Source organism: Engraulis encrasicolus, unplaced genomic scaffold (assembly GCF_034702125.1).
Source record: "Engraulis encrasicolus isolate BLACKSEA-1 unplaced genomic scaffold, IST_EnEncr_1.0 scaffold_54_np1212, whole genome shotgun sequence".
Taxonomy (NCBI): Eukaryota; Metazoa; Chordata; class Actinopteri; order Clupeiformes; family Engraulidae; genus Engraulis; species Engraulis encrasicolus.
Window position 1 is genome coordinate 28 of NW_026945862.1, and position 12,119 is coordinate 12,146.

The 12,119-nt window shown below is 42.5% G+C and overlaps 1 long non-coding RNA gene across 1 annotated transcript; it reads right to left on the reverse strand.

Moving 5' to 3' along the window:
• Positions 1–6,384: 6,384 nt before the first annotated feature.
• On the reverse strand, positions 6,385–11,788 carry LOC134444391 (uncharacterized). The gene is made up of 5 exons (XR_010033952.1): positions 11,683–11,788; positions 11,291–11,422; positions 11,001–11,098; positions 9,729–9,805; positions 6,385–6,609 (listed from the first exon to the last, which is right to left on the reverse strand). It is a non-coding gene; the product is annotated as an uncharacterized LOC134444391 (long non-coding RNA).
• Between the last annotated feature and the right edge of the window lie 331 nt (positions 11,789–12,119).

Genomic DNA, 12,119 nt, shown 5'->3' on the forward strand with positions numbered 1-12,119 from the left:
TTGAATATCTAAAAAACTCATATTTTAAAATGGCCAGTTCCTTGTCCAAACGTAGCCCGGCAATGTCATGAGCAGCACCTAAAATGCTGGTGTTCGGTTTGTTATTCATTTCAGAGAGAATTTGACTCACAAATATGGCATCATACAGACCACTTACTAATAATATGGTAATACCATAGTAGCATCACATGACAAAACAAAAACAAAACAAAAATGGTCAGTGTCCATGGTCCCAGGTTTCAGAAACTAAGGCAGATGTCCATTTATACATACCAAATGATGATATGTGAATGTTTGAACATTCCTTCTCTGTGTACCTGTGCCATCTTCCCTTTACCGTACTTTAAAGAGATAATCAATGGCTACACTCTCATTTTGTACTCTACCAGTGCATTTGAAGCAACAGCTGTGTCTTTTGTAGATAATGTATAAGTACGTCCCGTTGCAGTTACAGGTTCCACCACCAGAAGCACATCTTGATGATCCATGACAAGTCTATCTGGTCTGAAGGGAAAAGTGAAGGATGGAGATGGCCCATGAGGATGCAGGAAGTTCAGTTTCACCTCTCCAGTGCTCGGCATACATTCCTCAGCACATGCTAGCCACCAGTTGCCATCATATACAGCTACAACATACCCTTTGATGCTTGAAAATGTAACACATTCCTTTACTGAGCTCACTCTTTCAACTCTGCCTTCTCTGAATGCTCAAAATGGCCTAACTTCCACTGTGTCCATTGACAATGGGCAGAAGCTGTGTAGTTTTTGAGTACCTGGAATAGTTCTTGCAGATTCAAACCTTTTCAACAAGTTCTCAGCTTCATGATGGTACATATCTGTTGTGGCAAACTGGCAATGGATGTTCTTGACATTATCCTTGACAAATTCAAACAGTTGGTATGGCGTTACAATTTAATTGTCAATAGGACGTTGCAGACTTCCTGCACAATATAAGAACCTTAAAATTACAACAAATTTGTGCCACCACGAGGCAGATTTTCACATACCTGCAGAGTGGCACTTTTTTGCCACATCACATGGCAAAGGTCCATGTGATGGCGTTGGAGGGACAGTTAAATGGCTTGCTGCACGAGCAAGTCTGCAACGTCCTATTGACAATTAAATTATAACGCCATACCAACTGTTTGAATTTGTCAAGGATAATGTCAAGAACATCCATTGCCATAGACAGGTCATCAGCTGGGAAAATTAGGCCTTTCGTCCTACCGCACTTTTCTCTGTGGATTACTGACCAGAAGCCCTATTGGAAGAAATTAAAACATGGGGCCACGTCAATTTTTGCTCAGAATTCAATATGGCCGCTATTTTCCAAAATGACTTGTTTCCATGCATTATTACATTGTACTATAAGGTGATATTCATGAAAGACTACCTACTTTCAGCACTATTCTGTCCTACTTCCTTACATAAATGTTTACAAAGGTTGACTAAACTAAAACAAATGAAAATAAAGTTGGCCACTTTGCAATATCCAAAGGAAAGTGCTGAAAATAATTATTGAAATGCACATAGAGAGTCTATGGCTGGGAAAATTAGGCCTGTTGTTCTGTCAGGGTTTTCACAGTGGATTACAGACCAGAAGGCCTATTGAAAAGGATTCAAACTTGGGGCAATCTACAGTATGTGCTCCAAAATTCAAAATGTTCTCTGTTTTTCAGAATAGCAGACTTTCACACATTTTTCTCAATACTGTAAGGCCATAATTATCAATGAAGATAACCCTATTTTTTCAGGTAAATTGTCCTATCTCCTTACAGATGTGAGTATAAAGGTTGTCTAGAAAAAGGCATGAATATATATATATCTTGCCACTTTGAAATATCCAAAGGAATGTTGTCAAATGATTGAATTTCACAGGCACAGTGGACTGCTGAAAAAAGGCATATTGTCCTGCCAAACTGTGTGTGTGTGTGTGTGCGTTTGTGTGTGTGCGTTTGTGTGTGTGCGTTTGTGTATGTGTGTTTGTGTACGTGCGTTTCTGTGTGTGCATGCGTTTGTGTGTGTGCCTGAGTGCGCTTTTCTCAAGTGTGTGCGGCCAGTGTGCTTCTTTACATACACTGACATAGACACAGTAGACTGGGTGTGTGTGTGTTGGGGGGGGATGATGTGGAGGAGCGGTGGGATGAATGAGGGGGTGAGCGGGGGTAGGTGGGCAGAGTGGGGGGTGGGGGGAAGGCACCTGAGTCCAGGTTAAATTAGGGGGTGTGGAGGGCAGGATCATAGGGGATAGTGTGTGGGGGGATGAGTGAGGTGGTGGGGGGGAATAGTGTGGGGGGTTCGGGGGGGGCAGATTAGTGTGTGTGTGGGGGAGTGTAAGTTGAGTCGGGGGGGGGGGGGGGGGTTTGACCTGCCAAACTTTTCACATTGGATGGGGGGTGGGCGAGTATTTTGTGGGGGAAGAATGAGTCAGGAAGGGTGAGCGTGGGGACAGAATAGTGGGGGGTGAGTGAGGGGGCAGAGTAGCATGGGGGGGATGAGTGAGGGAGTTGGGGAGCAGAATTTTGTGTGTGTGTGGGGGGGAGATGAGTGAGGAAGTGGGGGAGGCAGAATAGTGTGTGGGGGAAAGACACTGTAGAGCAGGGGAAAGATGAGCGGGGGATACGCGCGCGCACACACACACGCACGCACACTCACCCTTACTTTATGGAAAAAAAATTAGACCTTAAACAGGTCAGTAATCTAATGTGAAAAGTTTGTCAGGTCAATAGCCTTTTTTCAGCAGTCAGCTGTGTATGTGTAATTCAATCATTTTCTGACAACAATCCTTAGGATATTTCAAAGGGGCAAGATATATATTTACATCTTTCTGTTGCCAACCTTTGTACTCACGTCTGTAGATAGGAGATAGGACAGAATTTCACTAAAAATAGGTTATCTTTATTGATAATTATGGTCTTACAGTATTGAGAAAAATGTATGAAAGTCTGCCATTCTGAAAAAACAGAACATTTTGAATTTTGGATCACATTTGAGATAGCAACCAGCTGGTGAATCTTTTTTCAATATACCTTCTGGTCTGTAATCCACTGTGAAAACCCTGACAGGACAATAGGCCTAATTTTCCCAGCCATAGACTCTGTATGTGCATTTCAATCCTTATTTTCAGCACTTTCCTTTGGATATTGCAAGGTGGCCAACTTTATTTTCATTTGTTTTCGTTTAGTCAACCTTTGTAAACATGTGTGTAAGGAAATAGGACAGAATAGTGCAGAAAGTAGGTAGTCTTTCATGAATATCACCTTATAGTACAATGTAATAATGCATGAAAATGCATCATTTTGGAAAATGGCGGCCATATTGAATTCTGAGCAAAAATTGACGTGGCCCCATGTTTTAATTTCTTCCAATAGGGCTTCTGGTCAGTAATCCACAGAGAAAAGTGCGGTAGGACGAAAGGCCTAATTTTCCCAGCTGATGACCTGTCTACCAGTTTGCCACAACAAAGATGTACCATCATGAAGCTGAGAACCTGTTGAAAAGGTTTTGAATCTGCAAGAACTATTCCAGGTACTCAAAAACTACACAGCTTCTGCCCATTGTCAATGGACACAGTGGAAGTTAGGCCATTTTGAGCATTCAGAGAAGGCAGAGTTGAAAGAGTGAGCTCAGTAAAGGAATGTGTTACATTTTCAAGCATCAAAGGGTATGTTGTAGCTGTATATGATGGCAACTGGTGGCTAGCATGTGCTGAGGAATGTATGCCGAGCACTGGAGAGGTGAAACTGAACTTCCTGCATCCTCATGGGCCATCTCCATCCTTCACTTTTCCCTTCAGACCAGATAGACTTGTCATGGATCATCAGGATGTGCTTCTGGTGGTGGAACCTGTAACTGCAACGGGACGTACTTATACATTATCTACAAAAGACACAGCTGTTGCTTCAAATGCACTGGTAGAGTACAAAATGAGAGTGTAGCCATTGATTATCTCTTTAAAGTACGGTAAAGGGAAGATGGCACAGGTACACAGAGAAGGAATGTTCAAACATTCACATATCATCATTTGGTATGTATAAATGGACATCTGCCTTAGTTTCTGAAACCTGGGACCATGGACACTGACCATTTTTGTTTTGTTTTTGTTTTGTCATGTGATGCTACTATGGTATTACCATATTATTAGTAAGTGGTCTGTATGATGCCATATTTGTGAGTCAAATTCTCTCTGAAATGAATAACAAACCGAACACCAGCATTTTAGGTGCTGCTCATGACATTGCCGGCTACGTTTGGACAAGGAACTGGCCATTTTAAAATATGAGTTTTTTAGATATTCAATTTTTTATTTTTCAATTTATCATAATTCATATTCTGAGAGTAGTTGTATTCCAAGGTGATTGTGTAATATGTAGAGCCAGAAAAGAGCTTTCAAACAACACCACAGGCATCTTTTTGTGACTAACACTGACTGATATATTCAAGGCTGAATGTATAGTGTCCTACCCTCACATGTGAACCTTTCCTAGTCTGTTTCTCCCTTAATATTAGTGTCAGATTCAAACCAATGCAGTTCTGGGGTGCTACCTTGCTACTGAAAAGGCACACCAAGTATGATCGAAATCCGGGTCGGTCGGGTCCCAAAGTGTCTGATTTCACGTGAAATGACCCTATAACAGACCGCTGTCAATGGCAACAAGACTTTTCACTGCTAAAGCGACTTTTCAACAAGACTCTAATCAGCTGCTGTGATAGACAACACCTGTTGTCCTGGCTACCTAGCTGTTGCCTAGCGGTGTTCCACAACGGCACTGTTTTGTTTTGCGCAGCAACAATCTTTTAACATTAAAAACTATAATAGACTTAACATTAAATAGGCCTAAAGAAATGTCCCCACCATGTGTGAATCATTTAAGTATATCCATATAATAAGCGGGTTAACTTTCGGCGAGTCGGTCGCTTTGTGGAATAGCAGCACTCCGCGTCGGGGTCTAAAGATTCTCTCTGTCGTGCTGCTATTCCACGGTAGCGACCTTCTCGCCGAACGTTAACCCTTACGTGTTTCACCTGTGGGCCTACAATTCATGGAGGAACATCTGTACTAAAGCTGTGAATGTTCCTTGGAATGCCTAGGCTACAAGGCAGTCAATACAACTGTATTGAAGAGTGCCATTACTCCACAGCACACAAGTGAACACTGCACACTGCACACAACAAAATTGCATTTATGCCTCACCCGCGCAAGGGGGCAGCCCTCAGTGGCGCCCCATGGGGAGCAGTGCGGTGGGACGGTACCATGCTCAGGGTACCTCAGTCATGGAGGAGGATGGGGGAGAGCACTGGTTGATTACTCCCCCCACCAACCTGGCGGGTCGGGAGTCGAACCGACCTGGCGGGTTGGGAGTCGAACCGGCAACCTCTGGGATGCAAGTCTGACGCCCTAACCGCTCACCCATGACTGCCCACTTAAGTACAGGTTTTGGGAAGTCACTCTTTCCAACATCACATACAGTTGTATTGTATGTACTCTATTGAACTACTGCAGGGATTTCTTGAAAAAACATAAGTCATTCCAAGGAGCATTCACAGCTTTAGTACAGATGTTCCACCAGGTATTAACAGCTACCTGTACAATCCTAGGCCCACAGGTGAAGCACACAAAAGTCATACAACTTCGCAATCTCTTGCTTGATACTGGCAGTGGGTCAGCTGGTTCATTACGGTATATTGGCTATATTTGGAATATGTGGCACTGGACTTTGGAATCCAGGTTGCCCATCACCATCACCATTGTTTTGTATTTTCATGGGCCTGGTGGACCCAGTAGAATTAATCTAAATTTCAACACATTTTCCACAGAGTGATTTTACTGTGCATAGATTTTTTTTTTATCACACAGCTGAGGCAATATGTTTTTATTGGGTAGCTTTATGCAGCAAAATGTCCATTTCTATTCAGGGCTGGGTTGGGCGATAAATAGGGCCCGGGCACTTTCGGATTTAAGGGGGCCCCCTCATTATTATTAGTGCCGGAGAACTGACTCACCGGTGGGCCCCGCAGCCTCATGGGCCCCTATTTTCAGTAATGTAAAAAATAAAACAATGGGGGCCCACGAGGGTGCGGGGCTCACCGGGAAATGCCCGCCATGCCAGATGGCCAGTCCAGCCCTGTTTCTATTCAAGATTTTGACTATCACCATTATTTTCTATTTTCATGGGGCTGGTGGCCCCGGTAGACTTCATCCAAATTTCAAAATATTTTACACAGTGTGTTTTTACTGGGTGTAGAACATTTTTACTATAGGGCCAAGGCCATATCTTTTCATAGGGGGCAACTGATGCACCCTAATGGTGGTGCTAAGTATTCATGAAAAAGGTAACATTAGTGAATGGGTAGCATGAATTCTGGAACAACTAAGAATCTTACACAGTGTACATTTAAAAGCAGTGCAAAAACTGATGAAACAGACGGTTAGAATGAAACAGAAATTTGAAAGTGTACTTCCATTCTGGAAGGTAACAGAGATTAAGAGCATAAACCAAAACAAACACTGCAATGGCCACAGGTACGTTACCAATGTCGTTGAGGACTCTCTGCCGATCACACGCACACGAAGACAATACGTTTCAGCTGGACCGTCCAGATCAACATCCTGGAAAACAGTAAACAAAACCCATGATTGAAGCCGTAAGCGGTATTTGTGGGCGCAAGTTTGGGGCATTTCTGTCCACCCTAACACACCCAGAGATGGGAAAAGTAGTATAGTAGTATATTTAGTATAGTTTATGAAAGGTATGAGGAGGATGTTGACTTGTGTGCCCTCACACTGCCTGTTTAGGCAATTGAATGTGAGATCAAACTGATGTTCAATTACCTCTCTTCGTTTTTGGTGTAGCTATGACCCCATTCTGGAGTATGTTTCTCAACAGCATCATTGGTAACTACAGTAAAAACTTTGCTTGCATGCAATTTCCCATTGGCAAAATACCAAGTCGCTAACTAACAACGGTGCTTTTGAGAAACAGGGTCATGATCTTTTCACGAGTGTTGGTGAGAAACTTTACACATACAGCTAAGTATACAGTGTGCAAAATTGTTACAATACATTACATTACACTTAGCTGACGCTTTCATGTATTCAAAGCGACTTACATTTATTACTTTTCAGGGTATTGGTTACAGGCCCTGGCGCAATGTGGGGTTACACAGTAAATTTGCCAGTGTTAATTTTGCAGTGTTAAGGCTTATTAACACTATTGGAGTAATTCCAACACCAAATGGAGTGAGATGCTCTCCAGTGTCAGTGACAAATGAAGTTGTTAAATTGTGTGGAGTTAGAAGTACTCCAGAGAGCCCCCACCTCCTCGAGGTGATGGAGTTTGTCTGCGCCATTGTATGCTCCCCGAAACTGCTTTACTCTTTATAGTGTTAGCTTAACACTATCAATCTAACACCAGTGTTCAACACTGATCTGGAGCAGGACCAAATAGACACTAGAACAGTGTTAATTTTAACTCTTTAAGTGTTATTTTAACACTATAAAATTTACTGTGTAGGTGCCTTGCCTTAGGCACTTTAGCCATGGATGGAGATGTAGTGACAGGTCAGGTGAGACTCAAACCTGCAACCAATAGATTGAAAAACCAACTCTCTAACCACTAGGCCACGGCTGCCCCACCAGCACAATTATTAGTATTTTGAACATATTGGCCCTTTTAGGCACATTGTCAACCAAAAATTGCATGAGAGAGAAAGATATGTCAAACCCCACCCATCCAATGCAAAAGAGTCTGCTCAAAGTTTGGTCTCCTAAGGGGGAGTTGTCTAAGGTGAAACTATGAGAAAACTAGAAAAGTGCTCCGAGATCACATACCTCCGCCAAGGCATGGCATAATTAGATAGCCTAATGGACAAAAATAATCACTTTGCCAATATGAACGACTATATTCCTGTCAGAACTTTCAAAATGACACATTCATGTCAGTTCAGTCATTTGCAAAATCTACCTGCTTTGAAACTGAAGCTTGTGATCACACGCTGATAGTGCCTAATTAATGAAGGGAATGTAATGATTTTGACCAACAAAACTGAAACAACTACAGAAGGGTAAGGCCTCTTTTTTTGCCTACGATGGTATATGCATCATTCTCATGGGCCACTGGTTGGTCTTGGCGCTGTCGGTTGAAGCGGCATTTGCTTCCCCGCATTCCTCAAATCACTATTCACCGCTGTTAATCAGTCCACGGGCATTGCTGTCGGAATTTGTGGTCTATCTCGCAACTGGGCTTGATTTTGAATTTAGTGAAGGGGGTGTTTGACCAGCATTGTGAACTTACACAGCCACAAATTGCATATTTTTGGCGATGGTACCCAATTTATTCGACATTGTCAACCAAAATGATCTGCGGTCCATCTCGCAATTCACTTCCACTTCACACATATTTTAGGCAGCGGTAATTCATTTTACATGATTGTTTAACTTCAACGAGGGTGTAGCCTAGGCTATAGGCTGCCTGCTGATGAGCAACTTTTTAGGTTGATAGCACCGGTGTGGGAGCTGGCGTCAAAGGAGACAGTCACCCTGTTCCTTACTGTTTAGAATGGCGCAGGCTCACCCGTGTGGAATATTTGCCGGTGCTCGGCCATTATGCATGCTGTCGGACTTTCTGATCCCTGTCCATCTCGCAAACAACTTGGGGTTATCTTTAAATGTAGCGAAGGGGATGTAATGAATTTTACCAGCATTGTGAACGTAGGCCTAGAGTTACAGTCATAAATTATTTTGGCAACGGTAGCCTAATTAATTCGACAGGATTGTGAACCTAAGTCACAGTCCACAACAACATTGTGAACGTACACGATCACATATTCCATATTTTTTGACAACGTAATTAATTCGACAGCATTGTGAACCTAAACAATATGCAGGGGTGGTCACTGTCCTTCTCGCAACAGCAATGATAACATAGTAAGGCCACACATCACAAATTGAATAATTTTGGTAGCGGTGGTAATTCATTTGACAGGACTGATTACTGCCTGCGGATGAAGGCTGCCTGCAGATGAACAACCTTTTAGGTGAAATGCACTTGGTGTTGGAGCTGGCGGCGAAGGAGAGAGTCTCTCCCCTGTTCCTTGCTGAGAGAGGAACGCCTCTGCTCAGTGCTCACCGTGCGCACCTTGTGGCAGGCAGTGGAATAGCAGCGAACTAACAAACAAACACACACAGACAACACACACACACAAAATCAGGCGATCACATAACCTCCTGGCGGAGGTAACTATTACCCTACAGCACGATCGTATTCCAGAACTAAAACCTATATTGAGTTTAAGTTTTCTTCTAAGATAACTTCTGCTGCTTCAGTAATGCGGCCTTCGCAATGTGCCACAGCAAGTGCAACACCCTCATGGGTAGATAGAGACCTGCAGAGATCTACAAATCAGAGATGACTGGTGTTGGATTGAACGTGAAATTTGGCAAAGGGTTTGTGATGATGTGAGGGTGCTTTAGCAAAGCTGGAATTGGGCAGATTCGTGTTTGCAAAGAACACATAACTGAGGCCAAGATGGCACATCAATGCAAGAAGGTTTGGTGTGTCCTCCAGCAGTGTCCAGAACGTGGATGAGATGCCAGGAGACATGTCAGGTAGCACAGGAGGAGCCCACCAGAGCCCAACAAAATGAGCCTCGCAGGCCACTGATGTGTGCGATCTCCCTATGCCACCTAATAACGAAAAAGACAGATCTAGCTGCCGAGTTGTAACATACCACTTTGTCTGGCTCTTCATTCAGGTAGACCGTCAGCTCCTCAGCATGCACTCCCTCTTCACATCAATGTTGTCAGTCTGCGTATGAGGGCCGGTCAATGTATGCCAGGAAACAAACATGCAGGAAAAACATTTTAACCAACAGGAAGAATAAACGCAGTACAGGTACAACCACATTAAACAAAGGACACATCTCATTTATCTAGTAGCGTAGTGCAGTGTTTCCCAACCAGGGGTACGTGTACCACTAGGGGTACGCGAGCACACTGCAGGGGGTACTTGGACAATTTGTAATTTTAACAAATACATGGATCTTAGTGACATTAGCATAGAGAAAGCTATATAAAATTGACTTAGGGGGTACTCATGGCACAGTGAAAAGGCTTAGGGGGTACACAAGACAAAAAAGGTTGGGAAACACTGGCGTAGTGTATCGTTGGTACTGGCAGTGAAGTGGTACAGTACGTCACTGTTTGACATGGCATGGTGCAGCTCTGACACTTTTCCATTAGCCCCAAGTACTCGGTACCATTTCAGCACTCAGCCCTGGTTCCAAACGTACTGAAGTGATGCCAAAATGTGATGTCTGACCTTAAAAAGGTACACTGTGCAGGAAATTGTCAAAAAAGGTACTGCAACTACGCTGCTAATTGAAACTGGGCTGCCTATTGCCAAATTTGACCTTTTCATGAAAGCTTATCAAGTAATAAACTAATATTTTCTAGTATGGCCCAAATACAGTCATTTCTGCAGCTAAAAATGACTATTTCTGGAAATTCAAAATGGCGGACCATGGAGAAGATCCCCCTTTTCATGTATGAAAATAGCAATCTTTCCGTCATAATGAATACTTAGAATTTGATGGTGGTGGTAAGTATTCATGAAAAAGGTAACATCAGTGAATGGGAAGCATTAATTCCGGAAATAAACAACTAAAACTCGTACACAGTGTACCTTTAATTCCCCTGATCATTTCATGGGAATCGCAAGCCAGACAGACATGAGAATCAAATAAAAAAATAAAATAATAATAAAACAGAGCAGCAACCACATCAACTGACCTGCAAAAGACTGTTATATCATTGCCCAGGACTGCTGTGTGTAAAGCCAGCTGTAGTTAGAACTGAGGTGAAGACAATGAGTTCAAAACTGGCTGAAGGATTGAAATTAGTGGGAGAAATGCAATATGATCCAAGACACCCTACTTCTCCCCATTACATTAGATCTTGAAATTTTAGCATTACTGTGATGCATGGCAGTGTGCATGTTTTACCTGAGTCATGGGCACCAGGATCCTCTGTATCTTCCTTGCATGAGAAGCACCTTTCTTGCTGAAGACCCGGAGCAGTGTTGTTGAAAGACCATCCAGCTCTGAGAAGAAATTCAACAGCAAACCAACTGTCATGATCCTCTTGAACTTGGCACTTAACTTGAAACAGGGCACAAAACACATACCTACAAAATACTTGTAACTTAAGACTTGTGACAAAGGTTACAAAAAGGCCTGATGGTCTTACTAAAATGAGGAAATAAACACACACAAAAAATCAACAAATAACTTACCTCGCACATGTTAAAAAGAGCAAGCCATCTGCGTTTAAAAACTGCAATCGTGGGGGCATCACAAATTACTTCATGCCTTCAATGAGCAAAGGTCTTGGTCAGTTGAGCTGAGGACCCAAACGTCTTGAATTTCTGTTGTGACCAGAAAGACAGATAAACTAATATAGGTGAAGGAGACAGCTATGCAGAGAAAAATGTAAAATAATTACAACAGATTTTACACACACACACACACACACACACACACACACACACACACACACACACACACACACACACACACACACACACACACACACACACACACACACACACACACACACACACACACACACACACACACACACGAGCTAATAGTCATAGATTAGATACTACACAAGAACTTTCATCACCTTTTTCAGGGGCACCTTGTGAGAGGTAGCTGAGGTGAGGACCCTACAAACATCTTGAATGCTGAGGAATTAATATAGGTGAAAGAGACAGTTATGCAGAGAACAAAAACCCAAATAATAGTAACATATTATACAAAGAGATTCAGTAAATGATTAATTACAAAAAATAACAAATTAACAGTATTTATATTTGCAACAATATGCATTTCTACCTCACTCAAGGTACAGTATATATTGAATGTAAATGCACTGGAATATCCTAAAGTGATCATTGATACAAAAAACTTGCTATGTCCTTTTTACACAACAAATGTAGAAGATCGAGTTTGAGGGAATGAGGGACAGAAGGGCGTTTGCATGTGTGTTTCACTAGATACTACTGGGATTTACTTTCAACTATTTCAAAGGTCATAGCCAATTAGGCCTACATACATTGG